We start from the raw sequence: 20,927 nt of genomic DNA on the forward strand, positions 1-20,927 counted from the left end.
GCCCCCTTTAAATTTTTACTGGTCCCCTAAAATTTTCACGGTAGGCTTGCAAGTGAACTATAATATGCTGATTAACTATAATACGTTTCGATCGGGACCCTCAAACTTCTACCGGGCTCCTCCTACATTTTTGGGCTAGCTACCGGCCTGGTGTGTGATAAGCGACAGGGCCGTAACTTGAGAAGAGAGGGTGCAACTGCTTCCCCAGGGAAGCTCCCGCCGTTCGAGGGGCTCATTTTAAGACAACATTTTCTTACTCCATATACGATACGAACATGAAATTATAAATGAAGCATCGAACAGGTCCACTATATTCTATAAACAAAACAACACACAAAAGGTAAATAAAACAAAAATGACTCGTGGACCCATTTCAGTAAAAAGAAGTCTACTATTAGGGGCCCTAGAAAAAAATGTTTATTCGTATGGCTTTGATATTTGTCAATATTGTCCCCTTAATTCATTTCTCATGTATGGAACGGGCCCAGAGGTGTAACTAACGACCCCGCGGACCTTGCCGTGCGGAGGGCCCACAGGCCCCGGGAGGCCCATAAAGAGTAAGAGAAAGATGGAAAGAGGGAGACCAAGAATTAGAGAAACAACTTTTTCTAGGAGCACCAAATACGCATATTAATGCTTACCCCCCCTCCCAAGAAAAAAATCTAAGTTACGGTGCTGGATAAGTAGATGCAGGAGTAGAATACATAAACAAAAAAACTGTAATTTTATAATTAAAATGAATAACTACGTGTGAAAAAGGACTGTACTACTAAGTTTTAAAAATTATATAACGTTAACCGTATGTAAAAAAAAAAAAAAAAAAAAAAAACTATGGCGCCGTCCTATTTTATGAGTTTGAATTTGCAAAATTTACGAAAGAAGTATGTAATATATTTCTCGGGTTCTGTAGGATTACGGGGGACCAAAATTTAGTTAAAAAACATAATGTTTACAGGTGGAATGAGTTCATGTTGCGGAAAGATAATTGATATTGATATGTGAATAATTTGTGAACTGAGTAGACTGGAAATGCCGTGTGCGGAATGGAAAATTTTGTAATTACTATTTGCTATTAATTATAATGGAAGAATACAACGTGCATTGCGGCGCTCTAACCCGACTTCGCTTCCTAGCGCTTGCTCATCAATACTGATTTATTTATTTATTGATACAAGTCATGGCCATTACCGGCATCTATGGCCTTAAGCACGTCACGTTGGAGCGATGACACCTTCGGCGAGCACACAATCACGGTACGGGGAGGGATATAAGGAACGGATAAGGAAAGAAGAGGCCTGAGGTCTGTAAATTAGATACAATCCTGGAATTTACCTGGTGTGAATGAGGAATTCCCAGGATAAACCTCATTCGGGATAGCTGGCCTGAAAAAGCTGTTACACCTTTTCGACCGACTGACCTCGCCGGAAATCGAGCCCAGGACCAAAGGCGAGAGCATTAGCGACTTCTTACGCTCATCAATACTGTCTGAAACTTTTTAGTTAGTGGTATGTTTGGCTTAAGGTAGATTAACCTCGCAAACATTTAAGAAAACTTCAATGATTTCCAACAAAAAATACTTTCTCCCCGTAATTCGACATATGGCTAGCTTTCAAATCACACACTGAGCGGGAAAAAAGTAGGTAAAGTACTTAAAAGGTAGGTTACATGCGTAATTCCTGCAGTTTTTGGACTTAACGTACAACAGACGTATAACTGAAAACACATGTTTTATAATACTTTCCGTATAAGTGTTACATCTGTACGTACTTAAACTGTCCGGTAAAGATACGTCAAAATAGGCGTGAATGAATAGGTTTCCCACCTGGTAACCATAATTAGTTGTAACCATGTCGAGATCTCAAACAGAGACGAATTGATGGACGCGTCATATTAGGTATGTATGGTTGCATAACAACCAGGTACTGATGGTGACCAACAATGAAGTTGTGGATATGAAGTGTGGGTGAATACACTTCAGGAGGTGACTAAACAACTGGAAACAGGGAAACAAGTCATGAAGAGAAATCGAAAGAAGAGGCGTGTTCAAACAGGAACCGAGCAAAAGATCGCCCACACACCTTGGGTAAAGTAGAATATCTCCCGAACGAATTGAGATAGTGACGTCGGTCCATAAAATGAGAAAGAAAATCATACTCAAGGGAACTGATGGTGCAAACTGAATGGAGCAGATGGAACGGCGCAATGAGAGTCCATACAGGAAGAAGGGAATTCCGCAAAGCAGACATGGTAGGGGCATTGAAAAGTGAAACAGACGCATGTACTATGACGTGTTACGTATGGCTTAGGTACGAACTGTGGGGTGAGAACTGGAAAAGTAGGGATTCCCCATTGCAACGTCGCGGGCCAATTCAAGGGAACACCGCCGGACATGGGATGGGTGTTGGTGCAGCGGTTACGCAACAAGCAGAGTACACATACATTGCAGGGCCGAGAATCGCTGTAGGTCCTACCGAGTAGGCAACTGAGGCATGGAAGACATGCACAAAAGTAAGCATGCGTACAGGCAAACATGGATGGTATTTTCAAGGATGAATAAGGTATACACTACAGCTCGTACTGATGTCCGTGATGAATAAGTATCACAAAGAATGACACTATAGGTTTCAGAAGTCTTACAACAGTCTTACCTGTGACAACACTAAAGAATATGCTCAAACTGACGTCCACCACTCTGAACATAGACATTCAGACGTCGTCGCACAGATCGGCGCACCCGTCGAAACGTGTCTGGTTCTTCCCGCAAAGCGTCACAAGCGGCTCGGACGCGTTGTTCCAACGTTTGAATATTAGGTACCGGAGTAGCATAAACAACAGTTTTGAGATGCCCCCATAAATATAAATCCAGAGGGTTTAAATCCGGCGACCGGGCAGGCCATGACATAGGATCACATAGATCCACTTGCCCGGGAAAATAGTGTTCAAATAATTACGCACGGGGCGACAGAAATGCCCCGGGGCACCATCGTGGATATACTACATACGTTGTCGTAAGACCAACGGCACATCCTCCAGAAGTGTAGGAAGTATCTCGCGCAAGAAGTTCAAATAGATAGGCCCAATGAGTCGTTGTGGAAGAACAACTGGTCCAATGAGATGGTCACCCAGAATCCCTACCCAAACGTTGATACGAAACTGGTGCTGGTGGCGGGCCTGTACCATTCCATGTGGATTATTCACAGACCACAGATGATTATTATGAAAATTCCGGATACCATCCCTTCCAAATTGGGCTTCATCTGTGAACAAAATGGAGGAGAGAAAACCGACAGCTGTTGCCACCAAATGGAGAACCTGATTACAAAAGTTCAGTCTGGGAGGAAAATCCTCTGGCGATAGGCCCTGTACCCGTTGCAAATGATAGGAGTAATAATTGTTGGCATGAAGGATCGACAACCCCTCTCATGACTGACATTATGCTGACAGTCAAGCTCCCTGGAACTTACACTGGGGTCATCGAGCACATGTCGAAAAATACGTTCTTCGGCATGCACAGTGCGTTCCTCACGTGGTCTTCCCGTGTCATACATGGTAGGGTGAAACGTTCTGGTCTCACACAAAAGACGAAACAGCATTGCAAATGTTGTATGATGCGGTTGGCGTCTATTGGGATATCGATCGTTGTATAATCGGGCTGCCTGCCTACCATTTCCATGTGCTTCTCCATACACAAAAATCATCTCGGCCTGTTCCTGATTGGTGTAATGGGCCACTGACACAGCACACTACACTATGAACGTGATTCACAACACAACGTAGTAGTTGCCCACTTCAACTTCACGGATGACTTTGACAGACAAGGTAGGTCTGCTCAATGGAGATGTATTGTTTGTTGGTTGTTAACTCAGTGTTTCTTCCGTGCTAACTCCTTGTGCATCGGAATGACCTGGACTGGCAATTTGGGGGTCCTCTTTAGGCAAATCAACGAAGTACGTATGTAGTGTGGTTTAGCCGTATTGTAGCTATGGCCCTCTGTTTGTGACCGTTAAATGTTCCCGAAAATAGTCAATGTTTTGCTGTCAGCAGTGTTTGAATAAACGAAGGGGTGCAGGGGAAATCACCCTCACGTAAAAGCTTATCCCCGGCTTATGTTATGAAAATTACATAGTATCCCTGGCAGGAATAATTAATACCACTGCATTGTTGGTTACCATTAGTACCTGGTGGTTATGGATCTTCACCACAGCGAAATGAAACTATCGCTAATTTTAAAGTTTTTTTATAATATCTTGAAAACAAATAACATTATTGGAAAAACAAAAACAGTGCCCTAGATAATATTCTGCATGTGATAGCGTTATCACAACTCACCTATCTTCTTTGCGTGTGCCGCTATTTACACAACCCGCAAAAAATGCTAAATCTTTCGGCAGTTGCAAATGGAAAGCAGATAAGTGAGTTGTGTTGACGGTATCATATGCAGAAACATAATATCTAGCGCACTATGTTTTTGCTTTCCCAAAATTTGTATTTATTTTAAACATATTACAGAAAAACCTTATGCAACCCTTATGCAACCACACATAGCGAATATGACGTGTCCACCATTTCGTCTCTGTTTGAGATCTCGGCATGGTATAACTAATTATGGTTACCAGGTGGGAAACCTATCCATTCACGCCTATTTTGACGTATCTTTACCTGACAGTTTATCCAGGAGTCCCTACGCTCCTTTGGAGAATCCCTTGTGCACTGATTTTACGATTGCGACATACGCATCTTGAATAGAGCAGGTTTCGTTCCCTTGAGGTGACCATGCCGCCTTGCTTCTATCATTCGAAATAGAGGAGATATAGCGCTCTAAAGTGTATTTTGCCCCGTTTTCGGCATCATGTACCTCCGAAACTATGTGTCCTAGAGAAAAAAAATGCAAAAGGACTTTTTTTTCTTGTTTCGGTGTCGCGAATCACTTCCCAAAGTTTGTCGGTGGAGTTTCCTACAACCCTGTATAGGTGGAAATTCATGTCACTTAATGACCTTCCCATTTTAAGGCAGTAATAAATGCGAAAATTGTCGATAAGTGATTCGCCTACTTTGGTTTGGCGAATAGTTCGTACTATGTGCGACATTGTCCATGCGGTGCCTAGGGTATGGTCGAAGTCGATAGGCTAATAAAACGAAATACTTTAAAATTTGGGCCAGTAGGTGCGTAAACGTAAACCTCGTGTAGCTTAGATACAGGCTGCATAATTACTTTATTACATCAGTGTTAATATGCATCCTTAAATTGGGATAGTGCAGTTTCCGCAGTTCAGATCAAGAATACGGGACAAATTCATACTACTTTGAAACTCACATTTCTTGATGAAAATATTATCATCACGCCTTCTAGACTCTACATGTGTTGGCGCATGCCAGTAATCCACCAAGAACAGGTAAAATTCACGTCCATTTAGACATCCCCCCCACCTTTTCAGACTCAATCCGAAATGGTTTCAATCGTTTGTATACACAACTCCAAAAGTGCATTACCACCTGGAATTCTCCTTTTCCTGCAATAGCAGGCAACCCAACAAGCTCGGCGCTTCGGTTGGTTGCGAATTCGAAAGGCGTTGGACCAAACCTCAATTTTGTAACAAATATATCAGTGTGGCAAACTGCAAATAACAGAATAAAACGAATTATTGAAAATGACAATTTTATTATCGTGGCGGAGTTGGATGACATCAAAAGTTACATGATCTTACTTAAGCAGTTCAAACAAGATCAATGGCAAGAAACACATATCACAGAAACACATATCATTTCTCTCCTCCTCCGCAACAAAAAATAATCTCATAAAAGAAAAAAGTTACATAATGTGAAGGTTTAATATAAAAGCCTCACCAAATATTTTGAAAGTTGACAACGGAAAATTCAAGAACAACAGAACCGAAGTGCATGCGAATGAATTATAGACGTAAAATGAGGACACGGATTTCGTATTTTCCTAAAAAAAAGGTTGGGTGGGGCACGAGCCCTTCCAAACCTTTGATCACGAAATATGAAACGTGCTAGTAACACTATGTTAAATGTGTGTAAAGGACATGAAGAATTGCAACGAAACTTTGTGTATGGACAATACGCCAAAAATAAACGAATACGGGTTTTTATGTTCTGTGGAAAAACGATTTTAGGAGGCAAAAGTCCATACGCAAAATGCTTAAAGCTGACGCCCGAAAGGCAAGGAGAAGTGAACTAAAGTGAATGAAATTGTGAACAGAGATTGCAGACGTAAAATGAGGATACGGGTATCGAATTTTCTTGAAAAAAATGTTGGGTGGGGCACGGACCCCTGCAAACCTTTGATCATGGAATATGAAAAGTGCTAGTAATACTATGTCAAATGTGTGTAAAGGACATGAAGAATTGCCAGGAAACTTTACGTATAGACAACACGCAAAAAAAGGAATACGGTTTTTCATTTTCTGCGGAAAAACGGTTTCAGGGAGCAAAAGAACCCACCCCAAAATTTTGAAAATTAACGCCCGAAAGATTAAGGAAGTGAACCGAAGGGAATGAAATTTTGTACACTTATTATAGACATAAAATTTGGGTATACGGGTTTCGTATTTACCTGGAAAAGACGGTTAGGTGGGACACGGGCCCCTCCAAACCTCTGATCACGAAATATCGAAAGCGATAGTAACAGTATATCAAATGTGTGTAAAGGGCATGAAGAATTGCAACGAAACTTTGAGTATCGACAATACGCCAAAAATAAACGAATACGGGTTTTTATGTTCTGTGGAAAAACGATTTTAGGGGCAAAAGTCCCCACGCAAAATTTTTAAAGCTGACGCCCGAAAGGCAAGAAGAAGTGAACCGAAGTGAATTAAATTGCGAACAGAGATTCAGACGTAAAATGAGCATACGGGTTTCGTATTTTCTTAAAAAAAATGTTGGGTGAGGCACGGACCCCTCCAAACCTTTGATCACGAAATATGAAATGTGCTAATAATACTATGTGAAATGTGTGTAAAGGACATGAATAAATGCAACGAAACTTTATGTATAGACAATACGTAAAAAACAAAAAAATACGGTTTTTAATTTTCTGCGGAAAAACGGTTTCAGGGGGCAAAAGAACCCCCCCAAAATTTTGAAAGTTGACGCCCGAAAGATAAAAAGAAGTGAACCGAAGTGAATGAAATTTTGCACACATATTATAGACATAAAATGTTGGTATACGAGTTTTTTATTTACTGAAAAAGACGGTTAGGTGCGGCAAGGACCCCTCCAATCATTTGATCACGAAATATCAAAAGTTCTGGTAAAAATATGTGAGATGTGTGTAACGACAAAAAGAATTGCAACTTAGCTTTCTGTATGGACAATATGCAAAAAATAAACGAATACCGGATTTTATGTTCTGTGGAAAAACGATTTTAGGGGGCAAAAGTACAAACGCAAAATTTTTAAAGCTGACGCACGGAAAGCAAGAAGAATTGAACCGAAGTGAATTAAAAGGCGAACAGAGATTCAGACGTAAAATGAGGATAAGGGTTTCGTATTTTCCTGATAAAAATGTTGGGTGAAGCACGGACACTTCCAAACCTTTGATCACGAAATTTGAGAAGTGCTAGTAACACTGTCAAATGTGTGTAAAGAACATGAAAAATCGCAACGAAACGCAACGTATAGACAATACGCGAATAAAAGGATTACGGCTTTTTCTTCTGCGGAAAAACGGTTTCAGGGGGCAAAAGAACCCACCCCAAACTTTTGAAAACTTACGCCGAAAGATAAGAAGTGAACCAAAGTGAATGAAATTTTGTACACATATTGTAGGCATAAAATGTGCGTATACGGGTTCGTATTTACCTGGAAAAAACTGTTAGGTGGTGTATAGACCCCTCCAAACCTTGATCAATTCTGTTTTTATATTCTGTGGAAAAACGATTTTCGGGAGCAAAAGCTCCCACCCAAAATGTTGAAATTTTATGCCTGAAAGGAAGTTGAAGTGGACCGAAGTGAATGAAATTGCGAAAAGATATTGCAGACATCTAATTAAGGAATACGGGTTTCGTATTTTCCTTGGAACAAACCGTTGGGTGGGGCACGGAAACATCCAAACATTTGATCAAGAAATATCAAAAGTGCTAGTATCAGTATGTCAGATGTGCGTAAGGGACATGAAAAATTGCAACGAATGTTTGTGTATCGACAATACGCGAAAAATAGACGAATATGAGTTGTTTTATTTACTGCGGAAATACGGTTTTAGGGGGCAAAAGCTCGCACCGAAAATTTTAAAAGTTGACGCACGTAAGGCAAATAGAAGTTAACCGAACTGAATGGAAATGTGAACAGACATTGCAGACGTAAAATGAGGGTATGGGTTTCGTATTTTCATAAAAAAATCGGTTGGGTGGTGCACGGACCCCTCCAAACCTTTGACCACGAAATATGAAAAATGTTAGTAACACTAGGTCAAATGTGTAAAGGACATGACGAATTGCAGGGAAACTTTACGTGTTGACAATACGCAAGAAATAAATGAATACGGGTTTTTATTTTCTGCGGAAAAAACGGTTTTAGAGGGTAAAACTATCTCCCAAAATTTTGAAAGTTTACGCCCGAAAGGCAAGAAGAAGTGAACCGAAGTGAATGAAATTATGCACAGATATTTTACACACAAAATAAGTGAATACGAATTTTGTATTTTCCTGGAAAAAGATGGTTGGGTGGGACACGGATCCCTCCAAACATTTGATCACGAAAACATTATAAGCGTTAAAGGTGCCTCCCGAAATATTATAAAATACTATATATACTGTTTGTGCTTACTGTTGATCTTCCAAATTTGAAAAATCGGATAGATACACTTGTGAAACACGAAAGGTCTTATTTTACATATCCAATATCTACACACAATTTCTTTCGCTTCTGTCCACTCCTTCCGCCACCAGACGCCTCGGTCCACCCAAAAGTTTTTTCTTTCCAGGAAAATACGAAACACGTATTCCTTCATCTTACCTCTACAATATTTGAGCACAGTTTCATTCACTTCGGTCCACTTGTTTTTGCCTTTTGGGCGTCAATTTTCCAAATTTTTTGTGGGGGCCTTTACCCCTTTACCGTTTTTCCACAGAAAATAAAAAACGCATTAGTTTTCTTCGCATATTGTCACTACACAAAATTTCGTTGCAATTCTTCATGTTCTGTAGGCACTTTGTCAAACTGCTATTAGCGCTTTTGATATTTCGTGATCAAGGATTTGGAGGGGTCTGTGCCCCACCTAACCGTTTTTTTTTTTTTCAGGAAAATACGAAACCCGTATTCCCTCATTTTATGTCTACAATATCTGTGCACAATTTCATTCCCTTGGGTCCACTTGTTATTACCTTTCGGGCGTCAACTCTCAAAATTTTGGGTCTGGTTTATCACCCCCTGAAACAACTTTACCGCAGAAAATAAAAATACACGTATTAGTTTATTTTATGTGTAGTATCTACCTACCAAAATTTTATTAAAATCGGAGTGTTACACTTGACAAGTGTTACTTGTCAGTCATTGTAGAACTATTTTCCTTGTTTTTCCATCAATAAGAAATTGCATGACAAGTAAAGGGTCCAAATGAATGAATCGAGTTGCGGGATGAGACTTAGTGCGACTGATAGAGGATATGGAAATATGTATATGTGCAAAGTTATAAGGGCTGAACGCCATAAGAAACGGAGGGGGGTCAAAATTTATGGGAGGAGGGCTATGCTATGTTATTGAAATACATCAAATAAACTATTGAATCATGAAAATAGTGAAAGAGACAATGCAAACGGTGATAGTTTCTCATATTGACGGAAGAAGAATGGGCAGAGTAGATCACGAACCTGTAGCGGCACCTTCAAATCCGCCATTTTGAAATATGTGATAATTTTGGAAATGGAAAGGTAGTGATGTTATATATCAGTTAGGGCCAGCATGTTCTCAAAAGTCAATTATGAACTTTAGTGATCGGTATCTGTACTTAGTTGTTAGATTTAGGATAATCTTCATACTTATTTACGAAAATCTAGGAGACTGATACTCGTATGTTGAAAGTATGGACTATCACGAAAACACATATAAGTTGAACATGTCCAAAGCCAAGAAAACTAACCTCGAAATTGATATCCAAGTTGTATATTATTATATTTCACTGTCGAATATCAAGTTTCACTGTTAGTTTTCTTGGTTTGTAGATATGAGTTATTTTTTGTCCATAATACGACTAATAATGCTAAAAGACTCACAAATCAAATTTAATTCGTACCTTTAGCATTTCTTACAATCTACGTTCAATTGTAGTTCTTAGCCTTTCAAAATTATGAGCCTCACAGACTCCTTCTTTCTTACAAATATTAGTATCAATAATATATCCTATTGAAAAATTATAGTAACGGTAACCCACCGACAAACTGTAAGCAACCCCTGTAAAATGAAATGAAGTATTTCATTTTAACGAACCACGATTATGCTCTTTAGGCTAAGGGAGACAATGATTAAGGCAAGTGAATGGTGATGGAAGATATGATGGAATGAGAATGTGGAAGGAAATTGAAGTATCCCGAGAAAACCCACACACGATACGATGGTGTCCACCACAAAGTTTCTTGGCTGAGGATCGAACCAGAGGCCCCACGTACCAGAAACAAGTGTTTACCACTGAGTCACTGTGCCCTCCCCCAATCCCTAAAAGACGCGGACATCCAGTTAAGAACAACTGACATAAAAAACACGTACTTACCATTTTCTCACAAAGGAAACTCCACGAATCCCACATTCTGACCGTTTGTACTTCTTGTATGTAGGTTTATCAAAAACATTACTTAGAATATCGATACATCTGTCAGAATAATTGTGTTTGCTCCAAAGTAGTGGCAGGTGACTTAGTGATAGAGCGCTTACTTCTGGTGCGGGATGGACCTCGTTCGATCCCAGACTTAAAGTTTGTAGTGGATACCATCGTACCCGTGAGATTTCTCGGAATTATCCTGTTTTCTCCTACATTCTCATTTCACAAATTATTTCCCAAAAATTAGCTTCCATCTATTACCTCTCTTTATTATTGGGTGGGATTTCAGTTTAGCATCCCTTGGGTAGCAAAATTACATGAGATATGGAGCTACGGATTAACATGAGATCCGAAATGCTTGCGCTCCCGCCGCGAATCTGAATGATAAATATATTATTTCAACTTTTATTACAATTGCTGTCTGTTCCCGTGAATCTGGTTATATTGTTTTTGTAAGGAATAAAGAGGCTTCAAACAACAATATGATTTGTATAAAAGAAAAAAAGCCTTATCAGTTGTATTACGAACTGACAAACTGACCTGGCATCTGTTTTTTTAAAACACAGTGTTACGAGCCACAGAAGCCACCACGCCTGCGGCGTGCTTGCTTTTTTGCCTCAGGCAGCTTCAGTACTAAAGTTAAGACTTTCATTCTGTCATGTAGCTATCAGTTAGTCTCACAGGTTCTTTGCAACGCTGAATTTTACAAGAAAGATTTTGTTCATCGGATAGAAAGCAAAGTCTATCGTACGTTGTAATCCCTTCCACTCTTTTGCACAGTGTGTGAAATTTAACTTGTATACTGTAGTAAGTTACAGAAAAGAGAATGTTATTTTTTTAAAATGACATTATCGAATAAGATTGACCATTATTACAATATATTCAAGATGAAAAATATTCATTTAACAGTCGTCGTACATAGTTGTCTGCACTGAAATTCCCATAATATGCTTTCTTCTTTTCTAATATGAGCTCAGAGTTTCTTCGTGGCTAAGTGGTTAGTGTACGCGCCTTTGGCGTGAGAGACCCGGGTTCGATTCCGGTGAGAGCTTATGTAGTTCGGATTTCACGATTAATCAATAGGTCCCGTCTCATATAGCCTCGCTGCTGAAAGAGACGACAAAATTAACTCATATTCAGCACCATAGGAGACAGAGTTGGCGTGGGTCAATGAAAACTTGACCCACGACCCACTGACCCACCACCCACTGTGACCCACTCTGACCCACCACCCACGGGGACCACTCTGACCGACCGTGACCCACCACCCACAATGAACCACTCTCATCCACTTTGACCTACTCTGACGCACCAAAATCAATCGTCATCAAGTCTGAACACGATCCACGGCCTCTTCTGAACTAACTAAAGAGTTTACACTTGTAATAAAACAAGACTGTGAAATTGTCACTAATCGGAGTTGGAATTTCTAGTCAGTCGCTCTAGCACCATTCTGTTACAATAACGGTGGAACTGACCTTTACGATATAAAATGGTAAAGTGTTTATCAGTGAGGAAATTGAAACAGTTCGAGGTGGGGGGAAATTAGTGTGTGCCTAAAATATACTTGTACTGAGAGAGTATTCCTGCAAGTGTTAATTTCTGAACGCATTCCACAAGAAACTTCTATTCGCAGGAAAATACCCCTGTACAATATGGAAAAGGTTATGGTTTCTCAGTTCACAGTATTTTTCTCACAAAAGACTTGAAAAATCAGTTGTTCATAGGGTATAAAGGTGCTCGGGTACCCTATGTGAGAGCATTTCCATAAAGTATGGTCATAATTGTAATTTGTGTAATCACTAAAACCCCACGTTAAATTTAAGTTACAAATATGCATAATTGCAATTGTTATGAATATTTATTCACAGTAGTTTACCTAAAGCAAAGAAGAGACTTACTAAAAAATAGGTACAAAGTTGAATAACACAAATAAGCCATTGGTAATACAAGTATACATTTTCCGTAACTCGTGATATTCCACCTTAAAACAAATCTGAAATCGGATTTATTTCCTGTTGTTAACTTTTAGGCGATAAATCATCCGCAGTGGAATGATGTCCATCCTTCAGCCAAGAAATAACTAGCTCGTCTACTTTGAGCATGTCTAGCGGTAGGCCATTAACATTGATGAGCAACAAGTTAGACAATGTTTGACCACTTAGTCTATTTCTAATATCAGTCATCTGTAAATTCATAAGGGAAAATCCCCATTCCCACTATGTCGTGGAAATTGTAATACTTCTATCCGATTTCTGCAACTTCTCATCGACAATCTACTTGTTAGACTTAAGTCTTATAATGATTTTTCTTGATCAGGTTTGAAATACTCAGCAAGAAGTATCATCTCTCTATCACCATACAACATCTTTTCCATATCGACCACGTCAGTTTGCAATGTTGACCCATGTAGAACAGAAACTTCATCTACCACGCCTTTGATAGGGAATCTTGTGAATAAATTATCAATTAAAGCCTGATAAGCTGATGATTTCTTATTTGTTTATAAATTTAATTTTTGCAATTACACATGAAGGTTTGATGCCATTACCAAGTTCCCTCCCCCGTCTAGAAAGCGAAAGGGAACGAGGTTCCTGGAAAGTGTTCAGAGGTGAATGGGAATTTCCCTCCTTCTTCTCCTTCAATTACCACACTGCTGTTTGCCATGTGCCAAATTACGAGGAAGTTCAATTAAATTATCATAGTATAATTATTTCCTTGTTGAATCATCAATACTTTTCAGTGGAAAAAAAGGATGAAATTTCAAAGTTCCAAATCAAAGTAAGTAGACCAACGTAAAGGGAAAAAAGCGTAAAATTTTCATACAATTATGCGTACAATCCAAACTTAAATTTTTCGTGTAATTAAGCTTACAGTACAAATTTTATGCCTATTTTTCTAACAACTTTATGGGTTGATTGTCCTGTACTGTAAGCGCTCCATATAATAAATATAAACCTCAGCAATTATTACAGCAGAAAGCAATGGACATATGAAGCCAAGCACTGTTTTTTTTGTTTCTGATTTTTTTTCTTAAATAACATCGATCGTTTTCGATCATTTTTACAAACCAACTCACTACCAATTTTCCATATATAGAAAGTGCCCTCCCCCCACATAAAGGAGAATTTAAAAAATACTAGGATACATTCTGTTTATTTTCAATAAAAAGTTAATACACTGAATTTCAGCTCCGTAAGTTTAACGGCTTGCGAGATACTAATTTTTTTCGCAAAAATTCGGATACTCACTACCTCCTTAGGATATTATTATTGCATTATAATAAAAGCAATATAACATCCCAGTTTGGATTAAGGCCTAACTATATACCAAAAGTAATTTCATTTGACTTTCCAATTTGACCGTGATGATCAGGCACACATAGTTACATTCAATTTTTTATATAATAATTTATATATTACAGTGATTCAAAAATGTATTTTTTCCAGTAGTTAGCTCTAAAAACTCAAAGGTCTCGAACAGGGGCGTACGCAGGGGATGGGTCCTGGGGTCCGGACCTCCCCGCGAAATTTCGACTTTTATGTAAATTTAGCCTAATTTTAGGAGCAATTTTAGGAATTTTGATATAAAATACCCTCATATTGAGTTTAGACATCCCCCGAAATAAATTCCTACGTACGCTACTGGTCTCGAAAGCCAAATTGTAGTTTAAGTCCTATTGCTATATCCAAAAGTGCCTGTAGTTCTTTTTTCACTTGGTTAAATATTCTCACCTCAGGTAAGGAGACAGAATCAAATGGAAAAGGAAGGGAAATGAAGGTCTTGAAAGTAAAACGGAGACAAATTTACCAGTCTTCAGAAGCTACTGTCTACAATGCAGTGAGCAGAGAGGATCGGTAGATCATACTGAGTCGGTGGGTCGCAATGGGTGGTGGGTCGCAGTGGGGTCACGGTGGGTGGTGGGTCGCAGTGGGTCATGGTGGGTGGTGGGTCACGGTGGGTGGTGGATCACAGTGGGTCATGGTGGGTGATGGATCACAGTGGGTCACATGCTGTTGAATCACGACCCACTGACCCACTCAGAAAACTTGACCCACTTGACTCACCGACCCACTGACCCATTCTCTCTCTGATAGGAGATATAACTCCGAGGGGAATTTTGTCCCTGGAAAACCTCCCAAAATCATCAACGGTACGAAATATGTCTGCAATGCAAGATGTCAATCATTTCCAACTCTATGCTCTGTGACCTAGTTTGCTTTTCATGTTTTCAGTAAACTAGACAGACAAAAGGAAGAATAGAGGCTTTCTTCCAAAAAATTGTGTTCGAGGGTGGGGGGTCACACAGGCCCGTATCCATGGGGAGTCTAGGGGGAAGGGCTCACCCTAAATTTTTACATGAGAATGATTTATAAGCAAAACAAAAATATACTGATAGCTCCAGTAATAGATATTATGGGAAAGAGATTTAAAAAATAGGTGGTTTTGAAATAGAGAAAGGCCAATACCTGAGCTTTATTAGTATTACTAGCATATATTACCCGCTTTGCTAAGTTGAAATGAAAATTTAAAAGCACAACTCCGTATTTCATGTGTTTAGTACCCGTGAATATGCTGTTTTCGTTTTTAATGGCATCGATTTAAACAGCATCGGAAAGACCATTGATCATCTCGGCGACCCCAAAAATCATGGTATCGACACCAATAATGGTCATTTTCGGTCATTTATATGTATATTTCCTCCTCCCTCATGTTGCGGGCCATGGCACACGTTGCCCCCATAGGAAAATATCTAGATTCGACACTAGTAATATATATATAATTGAGAAACAATATGTTTGTGACTCTAAATCTCCCGAACCGCCCCACCGATCTTGATCAAATTTGTAACATGGATGAGTTTTACGGCTGGGCTGGTTGAAGGCTATTCACTTTGATGGTAGAACTTAGGGGGAGGGGTGTAAAAATAAATAAAACTTAATAACTCCTGAACCACTCGACCGATCTTGATCAAATTTTCAACATACATGAGGCTCAGGCCTGGGATCGTTTTTGTAATTTTAATTTAACGGAGTAACGTGCGGGCGAAGAAGGAGGGGAGACATATAAAAATCAATTTATATAAGACTGAAAGTGACTATTTTTGTAACTTAATAACTCTTGAACTATATCTTGAATATCCGACCGATCGCAATCAAATTTTCAAGATATATGAGGTTTGGATCTGGAAACATTTTTGTAATTTCACTTTAACGGGACATCCTAGGGTGTGGGGAAGGGGACATATAAATAGAAATTAATAAAACCTAATAACTTTTGAACCACCCAACCAATCTCCATCTAATTTTCAACAAATATGAGGGTCGGGCCTTGGGTGTTTTTTTTTTTTATCGTTTCACTTTGACGAGCCAATGTAGGGAAGAGGAGGGGGAGATATATGTAAAAGAAAATAAAATAAATATGACTGCCTTTGTGACTTCATCACTCTTGAACCACCCGTCCGATCTAAATCAAATTTTCAACATACATGAGTTTAGGGTCAGGGATTACTTTAGGCTATTCAGTTTGATAAAGCAACGTAGGGGAGGGCGAGAGGGAGAGAAATTTAAAAATGATCAAAATGACCGATATTAGTGTTGAATCCATAGTTTTCGGGCTCGATGAGACAAACAGTGACACTTCTGATGCTGTTTCATTCCAAGTTCAGCCCTAATAGTTGGGAAGGGGGGTACAATGGAGGAGAGGGGTGTAAACATTTAAAAATGATCGAAACTGAGTAATATTAGTGTCGAGTCAATAGTTTAAGGAGTAGCTGAGATTAAGAGTGACAATTCTGATTCTGTGTGCCCCAGCACGCGGGAGGGGGAGCCGTATATAATAATAATAATAATAATAATAATAATAATAATAATAAAATGACCAATATTAGTGCCTAATCCATAGTTTTCGGGATCATGCTGATGAACTGTGACATTTTCGATCCGGTTTAAATGCAAAATCAGCTCCGCCACTTGCGGGAAGGGGAGAAAGTGATATATAAAATGATCGATAATGGCCACTATCAGTGTGAAATTTACAGCTTTCTGGGTCGCTTAGGCAAATTCAACCCCCACAACTTGGGGGAGAGGGAGGAAGAGATATGGAAAATGACCGATAATTAGTGCTGAATCCACATTTGTGGGGGGTCACTGACATGAACAGTGACATTTTCGATGTCATGTCCCGCAACATGGGGGAGGAGGAAATATACATATAAATGACCGAAACTGGCCATTATTGCTGTCGAATCTATGATTTTTGGGGTCGCCGAGATGATCAATGATCTTTCCGATGCTGTTTAAATAGATGCCATTAAAAACGAAAACAGCATATTTCACGGGTACTAAACACATAAAATACGGAGTTGTGCTTTTAAATTTTCATTTCAACTTAGCAAAGCGGGTAATATATGCTAGTAATACTAATAAAGCTCAGGTATTGGCCTTTCTCTATTTCAAAACCACCTATTTTTTAAATCTCTTTCCCATAATATCTATTACTGGAGCTATCAGTATATTTTTGTTTTCCGTCCTTATACAACAGTAAGGTTATAAAGGAAGGTCTTTTTAATGTGGGTTCGGAACTTGAATCTGATTGGCCGTTCCCAACCATACTATCTCGCCTCCAGGAAAACTGGATTACAGGGCAGAGTCTAAAGCAAGAAATTTCTCTTTTTTGCTAAAGAAAAAACTTTAGTTCGCATACTAGTCATAGCACATGTTTAGAGGTTTTCCAACGAATCTGTATGAAACGAGACCTGCAAATGACACAGGAGTGAAAGTTGAGCTTACACCAGGAGTCGAATCTAGTATCATCCTAAAACAAAAAAAAAATCCTAATGGCTGACTACTTTAATGCTCATAAATCATTCTCATGTAAAAGTTTAGGGTGAGCCCTTCCCCCTAGACTCCCCATGGATACGGGCCTGTGTGACCCCCCACCCTCGAACTCATTTTCTGGACGAAAGCCTCTATTCTTCCTTTTGTCTGTCTAGTTTACTGAAAACATGAAAAGCAAACTAGGTCACAGAGCATAGAGTTGGAAATGATTGACATCTTGTATTGCAGACATATTTCGCACCGTTGATGATTTTGGGAGGTTTTCCAGGGACAAAATTACCCTCGGAATTATATCTCCTATGGTGCTCAATATGAGTTGAGTTGATTTAGTCGTCCCTTTCAGCAGCGAGGCTATATGAGACGGGAGCTATTGATTGATTACCTGAGCTTTACTAGTATTACTAGCATATATTACCCGCTTTGCTAAGTTGAAATGAAAATTTAAAAGCACAACTCCGTATTTTATGTGTTTAGTACCCGTGAAATATGCTGTTTTCGTTTTTAATGGCATCGATTTAAACAGCATGGGAAAGGTCATTGATCATCTCGGCGACCCCAAAAATCATGGATTCGACAGCAATAATGGCCAGTTTCGTTCATTTATATGTATATTTCCTCCTCCCCCATGTTGCGTGACATGGCATCGAAAATGTCACTGTTCATGTCAGTGACCCCCCACAAATGTGGATTCAGCACTAATTATCGGTCATTTTCCATATCTCTTCCTCCCTCTCCCCAAAGTTGTGGGGGTTGAATTTGTCTAAGCGACCCAGAAAGCTGTAAATTTCACACTGATAGTGTCCATTATCGATCATTTTATATATCACTTTCTCCCCTTCCCGCAAGTGGCGGAGCTGATTTTGCATTTAAACCGGATCGAAAATGTCACAGTTCATCAGAATGATCCCGAAAACTATGGATTAGGCACTAATATTGGTCATTTTATTATTATTATTATTATTATTATTATAATTATTATTATTATTATTATTATTATTATTATTATTATTATTATTATATACAGCTCCCCCTCCCGCGTGCTGGGGCACACGGAATCAAAATTGTCACTGTTAATCTCAGCTACTCCTAAAACTATTGACTCGACACTAATATTACTCAGTTTCGATCATTTTTAAATGTTTATACCCCTCTCCTCCATTGTACCCCCCTTCCCAACTATTAGGGCTGAACTTGGAATGAAACAGCATCAGAAGTGTCACTGTTTGTCTCATCGAGCCCGAAAACTATGGATTCAACACTAATATCGGTCATTTTTGATCATTTTTAATAAAGAGGCTTCAAACAACAATATGATTTGTATAAAAGAAAAAAAGCCTTATCAGTTGTATTTCGAACTGACAAACTGACCTTGCGTCTGTTTTTTTTAAACACAATGTTACGAGGCACAGAAGCCACCACGCCTGCGGTGTGCTTGCTTTTTTGCCTCAGGCAGCTTCAGTACTAAAGTTAAGACTTTCATTCTGTCATGTAGCTATCAGTCAGTCTCACAGGTTCTTTGCAACGCTGAATTTTACAAGAAAGATTTTGTTCATCGGATAGGAAGCAAAGTCTATCGTACGTTGTAATCCCTTCCACTCTTTTGCACAGTGTGTGAAATTTAACTTGTATACTGTAGTAAGTTACAGAAAAGAGAATGTTATTTTTTTAAAATAACATTATCGAATAAGATTGACCATTATTACAGTATATTGAAGATGAAAAATATTCATTTAACAGTCGTCGTACTTAGTTGTCAGCACTGAAATTCCCATAATGTGCTTTCTTCTTTTCTAATATGAGCTCCGAGCTTCTTCGTGGCTAAGTGGTTAGTGTACGCGCCTTTGGCGTGAGAAACCCGGGTTCGATTCCGGTGAGAGCTCATGCAGTTCGGATTTCACGATTAATCAATAGGTCCCGTCTCATATGGCCTCGCTGCTGAAAGGGACGACAAAATTCACTCATATTCAGCACCATAGGAGACAGAGTTGGCGTGGGTCAATGAAAACTTGACCCACGACCCACTGACCCACCACCCACTGTGACCCACGACCCACTGACACACCACCCACCATGACTCACTCTGACCCACGACCCTCCATGACCCACTACCCGCCGTGACCCACTGTGACCCACGACCGACCATGACCCACCACCCACCGTAACCCACTGTGACTCACCATGACCCACCATCCACGATGACCCGCTCTGACACGCCACCCACGGGGACCACTCTGACCCACCGTGACCCACAATGAACCACTCTCATCCACTTTGACCTACTCTGACGCACCAAAATCAATCGTCATCAAGTCTGAACACGATCCACGGCCTCTTCTGAACTGACTAAAGAGTTTACACTTGTAATAAAACAAGACTGTGAAATTGTCACTAATCGGAGTTGGAATTTCTAGTCAGTCGCTCAAGCACCATTCTGTTACAATAACGGTGGAACTGACCTTTACGATATAAAATGGTAAAGTGTTTATCAGTGAGGAAATTGAAACAGTTCGAGGTGGGGGGAAATTAGTGTGTGCCTAAAATATACTTGTACTGAGAGAGTATTCCTGCAAGTGTTAATTTCTGAACGCATTCCACAAGAAACTTCTATTCGCAGGAAAATACCCCTGTACAATATGGAAAAGGTTATGGTTTCTCAGTTCACAGTATTTTTCTCACAAAAGACTTGAAAAATCAGTTGTTCATAGGGTATAAAGGTGCTCGGGTACCCTGTGTGAGAGCATTTCCATAAAGTATGGTCATAATTGTAATTTGTGTAATCACTAAAACCCCACGTTAAATTTAAGTTACAAATATGCATAATTGCAATTGTTATGAATATTTATTCACAGTAGTTTACCTAAAGCAAAGAAGAGACTTACTAAAAAATAGGTACAAAGTTGAATAACACAAATAAGCCATTGGTAATACAAGTATACATTTTCCGTAACTCGTGATATTCCACCTTAAAACAAATCTGAAATCGGATTTATTTCCTGTTGTTAACTTTTAGGCGATAAATCATCCGCAGTGGAATGATGTCCATCCTTCAGCCAAGAAATAACTAGCTCGTCTACTTTGAGCATGTCTAGCGGTAGGCCATTAACATTGATGAGCAACAAGTTAGACAATGTTTGACCACTTAGTCTATTTCTAATATCAGTCATCTGTAAATTCATAAGGGAAAATCCCCATTCCCACTATGTCGTGGAAATTGATAATACTTCTACCCGATTTCTGCAACTTCTCATCGACAATCTACTTGTTAGACTTAAGTCTTATAATGATTTTTCTTGATCAGGTTTGAAATACTCAGC

This window comes from Thermobia domestica, chromosome 7 (assembly GCF_964235325.1).
Source record: "Thermobia domestica chromosome 7, izTheDome1.hap1.1, whole genome shotgun sequence".
NCBI lineage: Eukaryota > Metazoa > Arthropoda > Insecta > Zygentoma > Lepismatidae > Thermobia > Thermobia domestica.